Below are 20460 nucleotides of genomic sequence, written 5' to 3' on the forward strand. Positions count from 1 at the left end.
TACGGAGTGTGTCAATGATAAGACAGTGTTAAGAATGACTGCATTTCTTTTCAAAGTCATTGTGTGGAAAGCTCATTCAAGGATCATTTAATTATTTAGGAGAATGCACCTATGTCTGTGTTGTCTATTATTTTAGTAGAGCTTAGACACTGTGAGACTATATGTTAAGTGGTAGATTTATGTAGGTAGAAATCACCTCCAATTACTGTTATTGCCCTTTAGTTTTGTTTTGTATCCCACCTAGTGCTTTTATTCTAACATTTCTCTATTAATTTCCCTACAAATACTCAGCTCCTCAAATGTTCTTTGTATTAGTCAAGATTATCCAGAGAAATAAAACCAATGGGATGTGTGTATTATAAGGAATACATAAGGAGATTTATTATAAGGAATTAGCTCACAAGGTCCTGGAGACTGAGAAGTCCTAAGACATGCAGTCAGCAAACTTGAAATCCAGGGGAGCCAATGTGTAGTTCCATTCCAAGTCTGAAGGTCTAAAAACCGGGAAAGCTAATGGTGTAAGTTTCAGTCTGAAAGTCAGCAGGCTCAAGACCCAAGAAGAGCCAATGTCTCAGCTTGAGTCTGAAGGCCATTAAGAGATCAATTTCAAACAGTCAGACAGGAGGTCTTCCCTCTAACTCAGACTTTTTGTTCTAGTCAGTACTTCAATTGATTGAATGAGGGAGGCCCAACCACATTAGGGAGTGTGATCTGCTTTGCACAATCTACCTATTCAAATGTTAATCTCATCCAGAAACACCCTCACAGACACACTCAGAATAATTTTTGGTCAAGTGGCTAGGCACTCCATGGCACAGTCAATTTCACACATAAAATTAACTGCCATGCTCTTTGAACCAACGTTACCATCATACACTTACCTAATTATTTAATGAGACGAAAAAAATAAAAATTGAGTCATGATCATTTTAACTAATGCCTGTTTAATCAGAGTTCCAGTGAGATGGCAGTTATAAAGGAGATTTGGCAGAAATTGTAAGCTGACCATCCAAATCCAGTTCTCCTCTTCTTCCATAATAATAGAATTAGAGCTGGATGTGTCGTTGTATAGTTAGTGACTATATTCCCACCCCTCAATCCAGCTCCAAATGGCCACATGACCAAATCATTACTAGTGAAATATAAAGAGACGTGATGTCTGTTATTATGCAGCCTGGGCCATAAAACACTGTATTATACTCCTCCATCTTGTTTCTCTTTCCAATGAATGACACCATGGACATGTCTGTGACCCAGCTTTGACAAAGAAGATGAAGTTAGCTTCCTAAGAGAGAAATAAGACTCATGGAATATGGAACCTAATATGATGCCTACATGTGCTGAATTTTTACATGAGAAAAAAATGTACAATTAATTGCACTTTAGACTAAGAAAAATTAACTTCTGTGTATAACAAGCTGTTTATGGTTTGGTTTCTTCCGTATATTAGCTTAGTATTTACCCTAACTCCTAGAGAAATCAGTAACTTCAAGTGAGGGGTGGGGGCAGGGGTATGATACCAAACCTGAACTATGTAGCGTAGGCTAAAATAAGGCAATAAATGGAGAAAAAACAAATATGATCAACTAGCTAGTTGTTGTATCTATTGGTAAACCTTGCAAAACACTTGGTAAAACTATTGCTTTTTATAACTTGGAAGAAGGATCATGTACCTGCTCAAGAAGAAAGCATACTTTGTAGCTGCACAGGCTCTAAAGAGAACACACCCTCCAATGGGGAATTTATACGTGGCCAGAGAGGATCAAGAACCAGGAAGAACTTCCCAGAGGGCAAAGCCAAAGACTGTAGTGGACAATGGACAAAGAACAGAACCACAAGCATCCAACCGGTCAAAACAAGACACTCTCTCTCGATGCCAGGGTGGGATGTTATTCAAATTGCTCTTTCATTGCCAGAAATCAATTATTGTTGAGTGTTTTTCAATAGTTTCTTTTACCAGTGCTAGTTGTTTTAGCCCCTTTCTTTCAATTATCTTATTGCTGACTTGATACTGGGTATTTGGGTGGAGAGGAAGGGTCTTAATTTGTCTTAATTATGTTATTAGAGTGCAAAGTTATATGCTGACCAAAAGGAGAGAAGTGCAATCAGTGGATCATATTTGAGGTCAACTTCTTTGGGGAAGAGACGAGTGTGTTCTGTTTGTGGGAAGATGATGCACATGAATTATGCAGAGGCAGCCTGTGGTAGATACTGTTAGGTTTTTACCAGCAAATGTTTTCTCTTTCTTCATCCATAGCCATAGGGTCATAGCTGGTGGAAAAGCAAAACTTTCTCTTTGCAGCAGCACTTGTTTAGGAGATATAAAACTGAGTGCTGAGCTTCATCAATCCTTAATGAATATGACCCTGCATGTTAGCACCTCCCTACTCTTTTCTAGCTCATAAACTTTTTCACTTCAGTGAACTGCTAAGTGAATTTATTTACCCGAGTTCCTTCTTCTGTTTTTCAAGTAAATAAATTTAGTGTTCATTTGTTGTTTACTCTGTATTAGTCTGGAGATTCCACCAATATTTGCCTCATCTGGATCACTGTGTACAAAATCCTGAAAACCAAATATCAAAGAGCACCTCAATCCCACAGTCCTGAATATGCTTCTTTGGGCTAGAAATAAACCAATGATGCCGTTGCCGTTTTGACCTCTCTGAGTTTTTGTTAGTATCTTGGAAACTAGTGTCCTGGGAGTGATACAGTACATTACTTTGGTGTGATTCTAAACCATTGGTTCAGCATTGATTTATCAGTTTATTGTCTGGTTCTTTGTCTACCTATTGTTTATAAGAGGATGTTTGTCTTTCTTCCGCCAGGGGTAAGTCCGTCTTCCAGGTATAAAGGAAAACCTGCTGTGCTGCTCTGTTGACCATGTGGACTGTGAGCTTGAGTCAGTCTATACTCCCCCTTAATGGAAACACCAGTTTCTAACATGTGGGCTTATTACAATCCTAATTCCTGTCTTTATACTGCAGTGTGTCAATCTTTCACTAAGATCATTTTAAGAATAGCCAGAGGGCCGGCCCCGTGGCTTAGCGGTTAAGTGCGCGTGCTCCGCTGCTGGCGGCCCGGGTTCAGATCCCGGGCGTGCACCAACGCACCACTTCTCCGGCCATGCTGAGACCGCATCCCACATACAGCAACTAGAAGGATCTGCAGCTATGACATACAACTATCTACTGGGGCTTTGGGGGAAAAATAAATAAATAAATAAAATTAAAATAGCACAGGAAATTGAATATTTTTTAAAAAAAAAAGAATATACAGAAAGGAGAACTTCTGAGTTTGTTAAAGTTTCACACCTCTCTGGAATTCTAGAACAAAAAAGGAAGCAAAATTTTGTTTCTACCATGGTCAGCTTTTTAGTTGGTCATAAAATCTGGAATATTAGCTATTCACTTATAATATTTAGTCCAAATAGACCAACATAAAATCAAAATGAGAAAATCCATGAATCACATTGTGAGACCTCTTAAAAGATAGGAGGCACAATGCTGATCAATTTAGAAACTAGTAAGAATATATGAAAATTGAATTCCTAATTTTTTAGATGTGTTAGTACTTAAAAAACTTCTGATTGTCACTCTGGTTAATGAAGTAGCCAACTCAACGATTACTTCTTATTCTTATAGCCACCTCTGATGGCTCTTTTTGCTATTCTCTTTTTCAAATTTCATATTCCAAATTCAAAATAATAGTATATTCAAGGTTTATTTTACATCTAAAACATCTTTGAAGTCTTCTCATTGTCCACTAGAGAACCACAAAAATTTACTCTTTCCCTTTATAAAAGGAGGGATAATAGAAATTAATTAATATTTACCCTAACTCACAGATTCTACAAATTTTAGTAGCTCATCAATATTGTAAGAGGTGCTTTTAAAAAAAATCCATTCTAGGGGCCGGCCCCATGGCATAATGGTTAACTTCAGCACATTTCACTTTGGAGGCCTGGGGTTCATGGGTTTGGATCCCGGGCACGGATCTACAACACTTGTCAGCCATGCTGTGGCAGCAACCCACATATAAAGTAGAGGAAGATTGGCACAGATGTTAGCTCAGGGCTAATCTTTCTCATAAAGGGGGGCTGGCCAGGTGGCATAGTGGTTAGAGTTTGCACTCTCCACTTCAGTGGCCTGGGGTTCGTGGGTTTGGATCCTGGGCACAGACCTACACACTGCTCATCAGGCCATGCTGTGGCAGCATCCCATCTATAAAGTAGAGGAAGACTGGCACAGATATTAGCTCAAGGACAATCTTCCTCAAGCAAAGAGAGGGAGATTGGCAACAGATGTTAGCGCAGGGGTAATCTTCCTCAGCAAAAAAAAAAAAAAATCCATTCTATACAAATGAGGATATCCAGTGTTCCTAGAAGTAATTAAACTTAAGTAATTTGTTATATAAATATATTTCAATGATTATATACTTTTCACATTACAAATACTATTCATTTACAAAGACTGATACAATAACTGTCTACAAAGTCCTCCATTTTAGGAAGAATTTGTGTTTAGGTTTAATACAGAAGAATTGTAGTATATTTAAAGCAAAAATTAAAGGCTCTAGAAATTTCATCAATACTCAAATCATCCATAATATTGTCTTAACAATATAGTTAATTACTAACTAAATCCTTATAAACTGATATACATCATAACTCAATGATATAATTTTAAGGGTTGTTGTTTAACACTGTTGAATTTGGTTAAATGTTTTGGGATCACTAAAGAGTGATCAATAATCAATTAGCCAACTCTTTTTCTGAAGTTAGACAAAGCAAACCTCGGAATTTTTCTCATCACTTGAAAATCTACTCTCATGACTTGATGTAGTAGGTTGTCTGGGGTAATTCCAGAAATGTTAGTGTGATGCTTTTCTCCTTATTCCCAGTTGTTGCTGCTGGTGGGTTTACCATTAATAAGGCCCTTAATAGTGCTACACAGACAACATCCTGTCAATTCAGATATCCAATGTTTCTGTACAAAAGGAAACTGAAACAACTCTGCTAGGCTTATTGGAATCCTGTGGAATGACACCTGAAAACAAGATGATTATGTAGACATAAAATCTGACAATTTGCCTATCCTTTGAGTGGCCATCCCATCATCTTGACGTGAGGGAGGACCAAGAAGAGGAATGTCAAAAGGAAAAACTTTCCATTTACAGCAGTACTTGCCTAGAAGATACCGAAACTAAATGCTGTATTCCACAAAAGTGTTTCTAATCAGGTGAAACTGTTGAGTAACCCTTCAGCTACAACTGTTACTCACCCGAGAACACTGAGTGCCCCAGTACATAGTAAACTTGACCCTAAGAGCCTAATCTAAGATTATTTCCTGACTAATAAAAAATTGCACAGTACCAACTTATGGATTCACTCATCCCTTTTTGGAGTTCTATTTTTCACAATTTAGGTAGCATAAGCATCACGAAGACCTCCTGCTCTTTATGAGACTTTTCCCCCTTAGTGAATAAGTTAGCCAATTTTTTGAGGTTCTCTTCAATGATATATAGGTGATGATGATGTGTGCCTCACCTAGGCAACTGAAACATTACAAGTCCATTTGTCTATACCCTTTCCTTTTCCCATGAGTAGAACTGTAGATCTGTCTGTGACTGAACATTAACCACGCACACAGGATAAATCCCCTATTCAACGTCAGGTAAGAAAAATGCAAAGAACCTGGGCCTAGTAAACAACATAGTAATCTTGCCTACTTGTACTGGCTTGTTCTTTAAGCTGCTGTAATTTCAGGTTTCTTACAGAATCTAAATTATTGAGGCTGGCCCCATGGCTTAGCAGTTAAGTGCACTTGCTCCGCTACCGGCGGCCCGGGTTTGGATCTGGGCGCACACCAACTCATTGCTTGTCCGGCCATGCTGAGGAGGTGTCCCACATACAGCAGCTAGCAGGATGTGCAACTATGACATACAACTATCTACTGGGGCTTTGGGGAGAAAAAAGGAAAAAAAAATGAGGGGGATTGGCAATTGTTGTTAGCTCAGAGCCAGTCTTCCTCAGCAAAAAACAACAGCAGAAACAAAAAAGAATCTAAATTATTTACCATAGCTAATTAATGTATTGTGGAGGCAATACTTAGAGAATAAAAACTGTTCCCAAACTTTTCCCACATTGATGAAAGATATCAATCCTCAAAATTAAATAAAATAAATTTAGATCCATGTAAATAAACAGACATGTATTCTTCAAATATTGAAGTGAAATCACAGAGAACTATAGAAAATAAAGAAAAACTACCAAAGTTGGAGAAAAGGTTAACTACAAGAATAAGAAGTAATCGTTGAGTTGGCTACTTCATTAACCAGAGTGACAATCAGAAGTTTTTTAAGTACTAACACATCTAAAAAATTAGTCAATGAAAGACAGAGAAATTATTCAAGATTGAAGATGACTCAAAAGATGAAGGCTAAAAGTAATTTGTGATTCTCAACTGGAAGCTTTTGCTTAAAAATACCTTGATAGGAAAAACGGTGAAACTTGAGTGGTCTGAGAATTAAATGGCAGTAGTGTATCAGTGTTAATTTCCTGATATTGATTATTGTATTGTGGTTACGTAGGAGAATACCCTTGTTTGTAGAAAATACATACTAAGATATTTGGAAAGGCATCATGTCAACAAATTACTTTCAAATTGCTCAAGAAAAAAATCTTTATACTGTTGTAACTTTTCTGTAAGTTTGAGATTGTTCTAAAATAAAAAGCAAAAACAAAAGTAAAAGAAAGATTAAATTTTACACATTCTGGGTTTATTGGTCATTATAATGAATTAAGGTTAACTATAAAGAAATAAAAATTACACTAATGATTGACTTCTAAAAACAACCAAAACACTATCAAAGTCTTGAGATTAAAAACAGTATCTCTCGGCCTATATATTTATAGTTGTCATTGAAGAATAAAAGTTAAACATATGTATTTTAAAGTATAAAATAATTGATGGAATTTATGACAAACATCTCTTACTAAAGAAACTTTTAGGTCTACTTTAGGAAGAAAAAAAGTGATCCCAGAAAGAAATTCCGATTACATAAATTGGCTAATATGATTAAATGAAATAAAACATCAAAATTCCAGGTTATAATTACAATTCTTATTTTGGGAAGTTAAAGTATGGGCCTAAAGTATGGGATATCAATATCATGTAAGACAAGATAACCATTAAAGGAAGACAAGGAGTGGATAAATTTAAAACCAGTGGAAGAAAAATAAATTGGAATAAGAAAAGTTGGATTAATATAAAAGAGACTACATAATTACAAATTAAAAAAGAGAGAGAAATATAGTAAAATTTAGAAAAGAATCATAAAGTAAAGCAGCAGAAATAAATTCCCAAATATCCATAAATATAAATTTATATATTGCTCTACAGAAAAACAAAGATTAAAGACTATCACACCAGATGAAAAGCCAAACCAACTACACCATGCTTTAAGATCTATACTTGCATCATTTTACTTATGGTACTTACAAACACTAAAGAAGCATTGGCAAATGCATTATCATAGTGGGAAATTTTTAACAGCAACATGATAAATTTTAACCAGGGTGAAGAAAGGGGAAGGCTGACCTGAATGATCATAGAGAAACAGTGGAATACCAAGAAGAAAGAGAAGGTGTTAAAAGAGGCTTTAATTTCGCTGTAAGGAATGACAGAGTGTAAATTTTTTAAAAGCAAAAAGGGAGATGGAAGACTGTAGTAGAGAATTTTCAACACGCTGGAGGGATATTAAACCAAAACAGAAGCAAGAATATATACAAACCACACAAAAATATTTTCTAAGAAGTGTAAACAGAGATTACAATCAATGGAACATTCTTAATGGCATTTGTAAAGAAGAAGGTAAAAGTTACTTGAGGTTTTTGATACAAAATAAGATAGTGGTAAAATGTGGGTAAATAGAAAGAAAAAACAAACCTGACCACATAAAATAATAATAATATTTAGCCAAGCATTAAAAGAACACAATAGAACATCTTATTCAGCCAGAAGACACAAAAAACAACTTGAAGCGGGCGGCCCCATGGCGTAGTGCTTAACTGCGCGCGCTACGCTGCTGGTGGCCTGGGTTCAAAGCCCAGGCGTGCACCGATGCACCGCTTGTCAGGCCATGCCATGGCGGTATCCCATATAAAGCGGAGGAAGATAGGCACAGATGATAGCTCAGGGCCAGTCTTCCTCAGCAAAAAGAAGAGGGTTGGCATGGATGTTAACTCAGGGCTGATCTTCCTCACACACACACAAAAAAAACTTGAAGCTGCTCCCACTGGCAAAATCTATGATAATTTAAGTGTCAAAGTATATATTGCTAGCAACACATTATAACTCATTGAATAAATTAGCAGTGCATGAGTTCACACTGATATAAAGAAACAAATAGAAAGTTTGATAAGGAAAAGGATATTTACATAGTCTCAAAGTAACCCCACAAAGCAAACCTATTCATTAAGAGAAAATGGGTAACTTGAGTGGAAAAGTCTGGTGGCCAGGCCCTTAATCAAGTAATCACCAGTGCAATAATGGGATAAGCCATATGTGTCACCTGAGAAGGTGTAAATGCCCATCAACAGTACAATGGCTAAATAACTACAGTGGAAATCTACATAACAATGAAAATGAATTAACTACAAATACACATAATAGCATGAAAGAATTTCAAAAAATATGTTGAACAAGAAACAAGTCACCGAAGAATACACATAGATTGGTCAGTTGAATTTCGTTTTAAAATACTTTAAAAAAGAAAGCCTAGCTAAATGTATGAGCTAGAGTTTCATGTGTTCAGAATCACAAAGAATAGCAGGGGGGTATTAATGCAGATTTTTGGCATAGTGATAGTATTTGAGAGGGAAAGAGGAAACTGAGTAAGCACGAATGTAGAGGGGATTTCAAAGGTAGTAGTAATATTTCATTACTTGATCTGGGATGTGGGTTCCATGATAATGGTTATATAATTAAACACATTTATACGTTTGAAATACACCAGAATATGTTTTTGAAAGATTACTCTTGCTGTTGAAAGGATTATTGGCAATAGAGTGGAAAGAGGAAGATCAGCTGGAAAGTTACTGCAGTGATCCTGCCAAGAGATGGTGTTGGCTTGAACTAAGGTGTTGGCAATGGAGACAGAGAAGTAGGTGGTTAAAGTGTATACTTGGAAGGTAAAATTGATTGACTTTCCAGATGAAATGATACAAATACCGACTAAAAAGGATATGTAGCAGATGACGCCAAGTTTTTTTAGCTTTGTAACTGGAGGTTATCATCCTGTTGGAATTAATTCAGTATAGTGAGATTGACAGGCAAGAGAGAAGAATGGACACAAGATATGAGGTTCTCATGAAGGCTAGAATCCAGAACACAAGTTGAAGAACTGGCCTTTGACAGGAACTGGATATATTTCCACCACACAACAAGGAAGAAGAGAATGAATACAGATAGAGAGCAGACTATAGATTCCAATGGAGAGAAGAGAGAGTTCTCATCTAAAAGCTTCCATTTTGTCAATAAAGTGAACTCATCACCTGAAAAAAGATAGCAATGTGAGATTTGAACAAAGAGAAGAAAACATTCACAAATAATTATTGGATTCAACTGAGTCTTTGTGATCAATATTAATTGTAAGGTAAACTTTCTCTTGTAAGAAACTTTCAAGGACAGTGGTTCTTAATGTGTGGTTGAAAGACACCTAAAGTAAGGTGAGACCTTTTCAGTGAGTTCAAAATTATTAATTAATATGGTATTGTTTTTTTTTCCACTCTTGTTCTCTCATGAATTTGCAGAGGAGTGTTCCAGTAGCTTAATGGGGTGTGATGATGTAAGTGCTCTGATGACTAAGGAGATATGTATTTATGTATTCTAGTGTTTTAATTTTTAATATGGTAAATGTTGATAGGTGTAACCCATATTAGTAAAATTTCTTTTGGGTCCTCAATAATTTCAAGAGTAGAAAGGGTTCTTGAGGCAAAAAACTTGAGAACTACTATTTTAGGTCAATAATGTTGTTCTCAATATTTTGAAAGGGTTCATTTCTTTGAGAAAAATTTTTTTCAGATAACAATTACTTTATGTAAAATATATACTGTCCAAAGCCTTATTTGAAACACATAATGCCTAGTTATTACATTTTTTTATGTAAGCCTCCCCCAAGATTCATTTTGCATGCTCCAATATTCATTTTTTGCAAGAGGTCCATTGTTTCCTTCAGGGATCATTTTCATGAGACTTCTCTACTTACATACTTTAATGTGTTTGCATGCAAATACTGGAGCATCACCTTGACCAAGATGTTTTATCTAGCCACCATATTTAAAATGAGTAAATCAATGTCATGCCTCCCTCGCCTTCCAGCACTCTCTAGTCCCTTTCCTTGACTTATATTTTCCCCTCAAAACTTATTGCCATTTGATACATGGCTGTCAAGGAACGAGGAAGCAGGTACTCAACAGACATTGAATCTGCTTGTGCCTTGATCTTGGACATCTAGCCTCCAGAAGTGTGAGTAACAAATGTTTGTTGTTTGATACCATCTATGGTATTTTGTTACAGCAGCCCAAAATAGCTAAGGTAAAGGGCCATGCTTTCCTGTTTCTTTCTATGGCTTATAATTTTGGGGGCCTGAAAACCAGACTTTTGAATATTATAATATTCCATTTCCAATCAAATCTGGAAATTAGATTCTCTCTCTTCTGCAATTTTTGCTGTTTTTTTATTTGCTGAAAGATATTGTGGTCCATTTATTTAGTGATTTTTGCCAATTCGATTTACAGAGACTGTATTTCTTGTTGTATATGTCACTAAGTCTCTATTTCTTAGCTTTTTTTCAGCTAGGTTTTTGACATAGATTTCCTTGATTGCCAGGAGTCAGAGAGAGAGAAAGAGAGAGGAAAAAGGGAGAAAAAGACAAAAAAAACTTTCTACTAATCTTTGCAGATTGACTCTGCACTGAGGCTGTTACTGAGCAATGGGCTTACTCTGCTTGTCATGATCTGAGTCAATCAATCATGATGAGTTAGGGATCGAGAAAGGAAGCTTTAATTGATTAGCTGGCATAATCAGGAAGATGACAGACTAATATCTCAAAAAAACAATCTTCAAGAATTACAGAATCTTGAGGTAGTTATAGTGGGAAAATGGGCAGTAAGGAGGGGGTTTAGAAATATCAGTCTTCAGGCATGGTGGACTCCAGGGTCTTTCATTGTTTTTTTCCTCTGTCAGTGATGATGAATATCTTGTAGGTGTGTTTTCCGCCTGTGGTCAGCCTGTTCCTAGAGAGAAACTCATAGAACAAAGTTTTGATTTATCAAGCTATAGGGGAGTACATACATAAGTGAAGGTCATAAATCAGGAAATCATATGAATTATTTTAGAGTACATGTAGACCAGTGAGTAGTCACACAGACGAGGGGCTGGGGTAGCAAGACAGCCTCACTTATGTTCACTTACAAGGCCCTCTTTCAATACTTAGCCAGGCTAGCACCAAGCCTAGAGATCAGCCCAAGTGAAAGCTTAGAGTCTTCTTAGGTCTTTGAGTATGCATCTTGCCCTGGGCATGTGCACAGCTTTTTAAATTCCCTGATATACACAGGTGCTTTTGAATGCTGATTTCCCAAAGAAACTCCTTCCTCAACTTTTCCTTTCAGGCTTTAAGCAGTCTACTACTTTTCTCAACTGTGATCTTTTACCACAGGGTGTTCTGTGTTGTTTCTTGCCTAAGAATTTTGCACCCAACTACAATGTGTGTGGGGGGTTCCCCACACCACAAAGCAATCTTCTGACACTAGGTGGGCATCCTACAATTCAACTCAATTCTGACACTGTCTACCCAGAGATAGCATCAGATTCCACAGGTTAAGGGTTCAGTCCTACAAGACCGCCCCCCTCGACACACACCTCGGACATCAATCACAAGTCCAGATTCTCACCTATGCTTCTGACCTATTGGCTACAGATTGGAGGTTCCCAAGACCCCCTCCTTAGGTTTGATTAATTTGCTAGAGCCCACAGAACTCAGAACTCATGAAAGAGTATAAGTCAGGAATAGCCAGATGGAAGAGATGCATAGGGCAAGGTATAGGGAAAGGGCGCTGTAGAGCTTCCATGTCCTCTCCAGGTGCCCAAATCTCCACGTGTTCACCAACCAGGAAACTCTGAACCCTGTCCTTTTGGGTTTTTATGGGGGCTTCGTTATATCAGCAGGATTGATTAAATCATTGGCCATTGGCAATTGATTCATTCTCCAGCCCCTATCCCTGCTCTGGAGGTCAAGGGGGCAGGACTGTAAGTTCCAATCCTCTAATTATATTGCTGGTTCCAATGGCAACCAGCCCCCATCCTGAGGTACTTTCCAAAAGTCGCCTCATTAACATAACAAAAGACACAATTATTGCTCTCATTACTCAGGAAATTCCAAAGGTTTTAGGAACTCTGTGCCACCAATGAGGTTGAAGACCAAATATATACTTCTTACTATAAATCACAATATCACATCACCTTACAATGTTTTTGAGTGATGTTCATTGGTTTTCAGGCCTGGGTGAGTTCAGAGTTAGGCAAAATAGAGATAGTACCTTGTGTCAGTTCTTCAGGTAGTCTCCAGACGGGTTAGAACAGACACAAATAATAATTTGTTAATCAGTTCTGCTTTGTGACTAGGGACCAGTTTCCTACTCTGGGAACATGGGCTGACATCTTCAAGAGGGCTACCAAACCAGGGATGGGGTGGGGCATGACCCAGTGGAAAATGCCGCAAAGCTTTGCTATCATTTTTATGTTGCCTTTTTCTAAATTCAGCATTCACTTGGGTACTGTAAACCCTTGAATGTTTTTTGCAGAGTTCTGGAACAATTGGTTCTGATAGTTTCTGCTTGTGTTTCAATGTTTCTGTGATGGGACGGTATCTTAGAGATGCCTACTCAATCATTTTGCTGACACCCCTTTGCCAGTGATTTTTCAGTAGTTTATTTTCCTGTGCCTTGTGTGGGAGACCAAGATTTGGCCACCCTGAAATCTATCTCTTTACCTTGGTTGTTTTCTCTGAGGACATTTGACCTCCCCCACTAACTGCCTAAAGAATTTGACATGGCGGCTCCTTCCTGGAACAGATCTATCATGATGGCTGTAAAGATAATGTAGGGTAAATGTTACAACAGGAAAGGCACCAACAAGCCCCTCTTATCAGAAGTTCTGTCTCTCTGGCCACATTCTCTGGATGACCCTGCGAAGAGTTGCCAGACAATCATTTACATTTATAAGGGAAATCTCCATTTGTAAAGGTATCTCCCTCTCTGTTTGGAGAAGAGAGGGGGATGAGCTCATCTCTAGTGACTTGTCAATGTGGAAGGTGAGGCCTTGAGCTACATAATAAACCTTACTCTTGTTTACTGTGCTTTAGTGGTAATCTCCTGTAACTGACTCCCCCCACCGCCAAAATCCTCCTTTGTCATTGGCTGAAAAAGATATTTAAGACGAGAATTTCTGCTACTGTGTTGAGAAACGCAGTGTCCCTGCTTTCTCCCATGTATACATGTTACTAAACTTGGTATTATTTTCTCCTGCTAACCTGTCTTGTTGATTATTTGGCCAGCCAGAAGAACCTTAAGGGAAAGGGCAGAGGGAGATTCTCCCTCTCCCCCGACACTTGCAAGGAAATCAGGATTGCAGAAAGGAAATCAGGATTGGAGAAAGTAACTCAGGACCAAATACCATAATGAGTTATCTAAAATCATATCTTTCTAGGATAATAAATGCACTTCTTTTGGGAAAAGTGCTTATGGAGATTCCTTTTAATACAGGTAACAACATCATTGTTGCAACAGAAAGAATTCCAGATTTAGAATGAACAGAAGTGGGTTATTGTCCCTTCACTTGCTCTCTGAGTGACCTTACATCAGTCATTAAGCCCTTTGAGCCTGCTTCCCGTTCTCTAAGATGTTAATGATAGTAATTACCTAACACTCCTCTAAAGATATACTGAACATTACGAAGAAAAAAAACTGATAATGATTAATATATAAAGTTTTATTAAAATAATTTATAAGCATAACAACAAAATAATATACTCTTTTACCTAAATATTATTACAATTTCTATCATAGCACATAACTTCTATCATATTTTTCTATTTTTCAATTTTTATTTGAAATCAATTAAAGAAATCAAAGTGACTTTTTTAGAATCACACAGTATTTCACAAGGGGAAAATCCAGTCCACTTACTAAAATACCTGTAAGTAGAAAAAAGAAATACATAAAGGAAAAAACCTCAGTGGATCTGTGGATCTGGCACCGAATCTATGAGTATACTGGTTTTTCACTTGGACTCCATTCTACATGGATGCTTATAAATGAAAGAAGAAAAAAATAACTCAACAATGTCAGTACCAGAGAATTATTTAGGTTGGTTCAGAAAAGTTCACTTTGTTTCCTTTAAAAGTATTCAGAGACTTTATCTCAAAAAGTCTTTGCGTTTAACTAGAGAGCTTGAATTTTTGAGTTTATGTAGGGCAAACCATCCTCTTGAATGTATGAGGAAATCAAAGGTAAAGGAAATTTTCTTATAAAATTTGCAAGACAAAAATATCTGAGAGACAATTTTCATGCAGTAAAAATAAAAGCTCTGGTTTCTAAATGAGTTCAGTGTATGAGGTATTAATACAGACCTGCTATGCCTTTACTAATATGTGAATTAGACAAAAGGACTCTCCAATTTGAGCTCACCAGAAAAAGCTTGGCATGTTTGAGTTCAAATCCAAGAGATGACCATTTCTACTAGTGAAGGGCACTATGGGAAAACTCGTGTTACACTCTAGCAATAAAGGATATTTTTAAAACTTCCTGCTTCAGACGCTTGAGCAAACGTCTTACTATAGAAATTTGCAGTCATAAAAATGTGGAGAGAATGGTGAAATAGATCCCCACTAATCTATCACAAAGATGTGCAATTATTCACACTCGATGAATATTGTTCATCTAGCCTCTCCTGTTGCTCTGTATGCACACACACACACACACACACACACACACACACACACACACACACATACACACACAGTAGATTATTCTGAAGCAAATCCCAGAGAGTCTATCAGGTCATCAATGAATACTTCAGAATATTTCTCTTAAATATGAGAGATCTATTTTTAACATAACTTAAATACCATCATAACAACTAAAAAATAATAATTCTGTACTATCTTTAAATATTTAATCAGTATTTAAGTCCCTTGTTGTTTCATTTATTTAAGTAGTTGATTGTTTGAATGAAAATCCAAATAAAGTTCATATGTTACATTTGGTTGATATGTTTTGTAAGGTTATTTTAATTTATGAGTCTTCATATTTCTTTATTTGCTCTTGTAATTTATTTATTGAAAATAGCAGTTAAGTTTTCTTATAGATTTTTCCACCATCTTAATGTTATGACTTTACACATCCTTGTGTCATTTAATAAGTTCCTGTGTCGCCTATGTTTCTTGTAAGTTTGTAGTTAAGTTTACTGTCTTGAACTAATTCAGGTTGATTTCCACGGTAAGGAGATTTTGGGTAATACATGAGTAACAAAAGTGTAAAAATATCTAATGCAGACTTGAGTAGATCACAGATGAAGGTTTGGGTCATAGATCAAGAGTAAAATATCAATTCAACATCTGGGGGAAAAAAGTGGTACATAGAAAGGATGCAAATCTCAGTTCACAAACTCAAAGTTACAAAAGGTAATTTTTTTTTTCATAAATAAGCATAAGTTTTGACTTCAAGCTCCATTTCTGTAGGCTGGCAGAAAATTTAACTTTACCATTTTCCATCAACTGGGCAGAATTGAGAAGTTACAGTCAAAAATAAAGTTTCTGGGGAAAAGCAAAGAGATGTCATATTTCTTGCACATTTGCATTTGTGAAATGAATCATATGAGCCTGTAAGCAATGTTTCACTATATCGTTGCACAGACTCCTTTGTGCATGTTTGTATATACAGTCATGCGTGGAATAAGGACATTACAGTCAACAACAGGCCGAATATACAGTGGTCCCATAAGATTAGTACCATAGAGCCTAGGTGTGTAGTAGGCTAGACCATCTTGCTTTGTGTAAGTACACTCTATGATGTTCACGCAACGAAGAAATTACCTAACAATGCATTTCAGAGTACGTACCCGTCTGTAAGTGATGCATGAGTGTACTTATATAATTAATACCTAGAAGTGGGAATGCTGGATTTCAAAGGTTGTGAATTTAAATATTTAGTGATCTTATCTAATTTCCTTCTGAACAGTTGCTTTGGTTTACACTTCCAAAATTGTCCCCATTATTGGAAAATTATTCATTGTTAAAATTTTAATCAGAAAAGAAATTACTAGTTTTTTTCCACACATGCCATCTCATTTTATTATTATAATAATCCTATGAGTTAGACAGGTTACAGTGAAGTCAATTTGTAACTCCACACAGTTCAAGTTTTGAAACTTTTGGGGTAACTGCAGAGATGTTTTTTTAATAGTAGCAGAACTAACGGGCTAGGCTTTCAGCAATTGTTTGAGAATTAACAAGGTTTAGATGTGTAAGTTTACAGATCTCTACAACATAGAGGGCCTGAAATGATAGTAATGATTTCGATGACTTTTATTTGGCCTTCCAGATGAGGGATTTAACTCAAGAACCAAAATTGCACAAAACAAAACATACAATAAAGAGATTTTCATCTGCTGTATTTTTTGCACAACAAAGAAGTGTGTGTGTGTGTGTGTGTGTACCTAAGAGTTTTAAAAATAGTTAATGCTTTATTCCCCCAAGGCAGTGATTTTTTTCAGTTATTTTTTGAAATGGCTGTTTGAGGAATTTCATACTATTTTTTCTTTTTGTCCCTACAAACAAATAAATCCCTCTTTCCCAGAAAGTTCAGCTTTTCACTGGTGACAAATTTAAAAACTTCACTGACTGAAAAATGGGAGGGTTTATTTTTCTTTCCCTTTTGTGAACAAGGCATTAGATCTAAAATTGCCTTCAGTGATGTATTCCTTTCATCCCTAATTCCTCACAGAAATACCTTCCTTAGTGAACTGTAAGTGACAGAGGCTTTGAAGAAAAAGATGATTTCAGCCTTGCAAATAAAAACCGTCTTGAAAAATAGAGGTAAGGGAAGATATGCTTATCCTATAATTTTTTTTCAATTGGGCTTAAATGACTTAACACATAAAACAAAATAAAATGGCATCAAGTCTTCTAATTATTTTGTCACCGGAAGTTAATTTTTTAGCCTCTTTCTGTTGTTAATTATTTTAGGACTATAAAGAAAACAGTAGCCATGGCTCTTGATTTTCTCTAGAATTATCTGTGTTTTTTACAGAAGAATGTCCTTTAAATATTAACATAATGGTCAGCTCCTGGTCAAACTCACTTCTTAATCTACTTTTATTTATTTTTACTTAGTGTGAGGTGTGTTGATGATCTATTATGTGTCAACACTGTGCCAAGCCCTTAGAGATGTTAAGATGATTAAGACGAGGGCCCTGGTCCAAAAGACTGTATGTCTACCTACATTTTTAAAAAGTTAAATTGAACTGTGAGTAGAAATAAAATGGAAGTGTAGTCCAATTGCTTTGGATGGCAAAGGATTTTTGAACTAGACCTAAAAGGATGAAGAAAGCGAAATGAATGGTAGAAATAAGGGAAAATTATGACAGGTCAAAGGAACACATATGCAAGGTACAGAGAGCTAAAAGTACAGTAGACATTGTTCTCTATGACTGTGTGACAGCAGCAGAAGCAACTGATAAACGGGGCATCAGGGTTAACTTTGAGGGTCTGATAAAAACTGTCTAAGGAGTTAAATGTGAACTTGAACTTGATCTTCAAAGATTAGGGGAATGTAAGGATTAAAGTAATAATCACAGTTTCCTGGACTTTGCCTTTATATTTTGCCTATATATTCCTGGACTTTGCAATATATTCCTTTAAACTGGTTTAAATTTTTTTTTTTTTTTTTTTTTTTGGTGCCAAGGAAGATTCACCCTCAGCTAACATTTGTTGCCAATCTTCCTCTTTTTGCTTGAGGAAAGTTCGCCCTGAGCTAACATCTGTGCCAATCTTCCTCTATTTTGTATGTGGGTTGCCACCACAGCATGGCCGCCAATGAATGGTGTAGGTCCGTGCCAGGCCACTAAAGCAGAGCCCACCAAACTTAACTTAACTCATGTGCTGATATTAACCATTCACACACACAAAGTGAATATAAGCAACACTTTATTTAATCTTTAATTTTATAGTTTTTAATGGCACTTGTGTTCTTTAAGAGATTTATTGAGAAATAATGCACATATCATAAAATTCACTGATTTAAAATGTGCCATTCAATGATTTAGTATATCCACAGAGTTGTGCAATTATCACCATGATTTAATTTAGAAAAGCTCTGAGATTTCAAAAAGAAATCTCATACCCATTAGCAGTCGCTCTCCACTGTTCTCATCCCCTAGCCACAAATTTATTTTCTTTCTCTATAGATTTGCCTATTCTGGACATTCATATAAGGAAAATATTTATATATTACAGCATTAGATCCTTTATGACTGGCTTATTTTACTTAGCACAATGTTTTCAAGGTTCTTTCATTCTGTAGTGTCATGTATTAATACTTCATTCCTTTTCATTACTGTATAATATTTCATTGCATGGATAGACTACATTTTGTTCATTTATCAGTTGATAGACATTTGTGTGGTTTCCACTTTGGGGCTATTTTGAATAATACTGCCACGAACATTCGTTCCTAGGCAAGTTATTGTGTGAAAGTTATGATGTTTTAACTTTTTGAAGACCTGCAAATTGTTCTCCAAAGTGGCTACACAATTTTACATCCCCAGCAGTAATGTAGGACAGTTTTAATTTCTCATGTCCTATCCAACAATTGTTATCATGTTTTTTTGATTATAGCCATCCTAGTAAGTGGGAAGTAGCATTTCTTTGTAGTTTTGATTTGCATATCCCCAATGATTAATAATATTGACGATTTTTTCATGTGCTGATACTAACCATTCATTTTTCTTGTTGGGACAAATGTCTATTCAGAAAATTTGCTCATTTATTAACAACTTCATTGAGATATAATTTGCATGCCATACAATTCACTCATTTAAAATTTGCAATTCAATGTTTTTTGGTAAATTACATTACTAGTTTTTTAAAAATTGTGATAAAATACATGCAACACAAATTTGCCAGTTAACCATTTTTAAGTGTGCAATTCAGTGGCATTAATTACCTTCACAGTGTTGTTCAATCATCACCACTATCTATTGTAACCATTAAGCATTAACTCCCCATTGCCCTCCCCTCTACTTTTTGTCTCTACAATTTGCCCATGTGTATACTTCACATCTGTGAAATCACTTATAAGTAGTGTTATAATGTGTTTTGTTTTCATTCATCTTGAGATCTTTTCTAATTTCCTTTTTGATTTCTTCTTTGACCAATTGGTTGTTTAAGAGTGTGTTATTTAATTTCCATGTATTGTTTAATTTTCTAGCTTCCATTCTGTTACTCATTTCTAATTTCATTCTACTGTGATTGGAAAAGATAAAGTTTTTATAATTTCAATCCCTTTAAATGGATCGACTTGTTTTGCACCATAAGATATTGTCTGTTCTGGAGAATATTGCATGTGTGCTTGAGAAGGACCTGTATTCTGCTGTTGGGTGCAGTGTCCCATAAATGCCTGTTAGGTCTAATCCGTTTAGTGTTGTTCAAGACTTTTATTTCCTTAGTGATCTTGTCTTCACGTTTTACCCATTATCCAAAGTAGGGTATTGAAGTCTTCAACTATTATTATGTTACTGTCTATTTCTCCTTTCAGTGCTGCCAGATTTGCTTCATATATTTTGGGACTCCTTGGTTAAGAATGTACATATTTGTAATCATTATATCTTCTTGCTATATTGACACTTTGTCAACATGCAGTCTTTTTTTGTCTATTGTGAACTTTTTTATTTAAAGTCTATTTTGTCTTTTTCTATCCTTCTACTTTCAATCTCTTTGTGTCCTTATATCTAAAGCGAGTCTCTTGTAGATGGCACATAAACAGACTGTGTTTCTTTTTTATTCTAATCTGTCAATATATCCTTCAATAGGAGAGTTTAATTCATTTAAATTTAACATGATTACTGAAAAAAAGGATTTATTTCTCCCATTTAGCTATTTGTTTTCCCGTGTCATATATATTTTTTTGTTCCTCAATTTCTCCATTCTGGTTTTTTCTGTTTTGTTGAGGTTTTGTGTATACTATTTTGATTCCTTTCTTCTTCTTTTCCTATATTTTTTAGTTACTTTTCTAGTGGGTAACTGGGTATTTACAATCGACATCTTAAATGTATAACCGTCTAGTTTGAATAATATCAACTTCGTTTTAATAGTATACTTAATAGTCTATTCCTATGTATCTCC

General features: G+C 36.0%; 1 long non-coding RNA gene across 1 annotated transcript; it reads left to right on the forward strand.

The window, feature by feature from the left end:
* The first annotated feature begins 1644 nt into the window (after window positions 1-1644).
* On the forward strand, window positions 1645-17978 carry LOC131400082 (uncharacterized). The gene is made up of 3 exons (XR_009217289.1): window positions 1645-1881; window positions 2513-2672; window positions 17063-17978. It is a non-coding gene; the product is annotated as an uncharacterized LOC131400082 (long non-coding RNA).
* The last annotated feature ends 2482 nt before the right edge of the window (window positions 17979-20460 follow it).

The sequence above is a fragment of the Diceros bicornis genome, chromosome 41, assembly GCF_020826845.1.
Source record: "Diceros bicornis minor isolate mBicDic1 chromosome 41, mDicBic1.mat.cur, whole genome shotgun sequence".
NCBI classification, from domain to species: domain Eukaryota; kingdom Metazoa; phylum Chordata; class Mammalia; order Perissodactyla; family Rhinocerotidae; genus Diceros; species Diceros bicornis.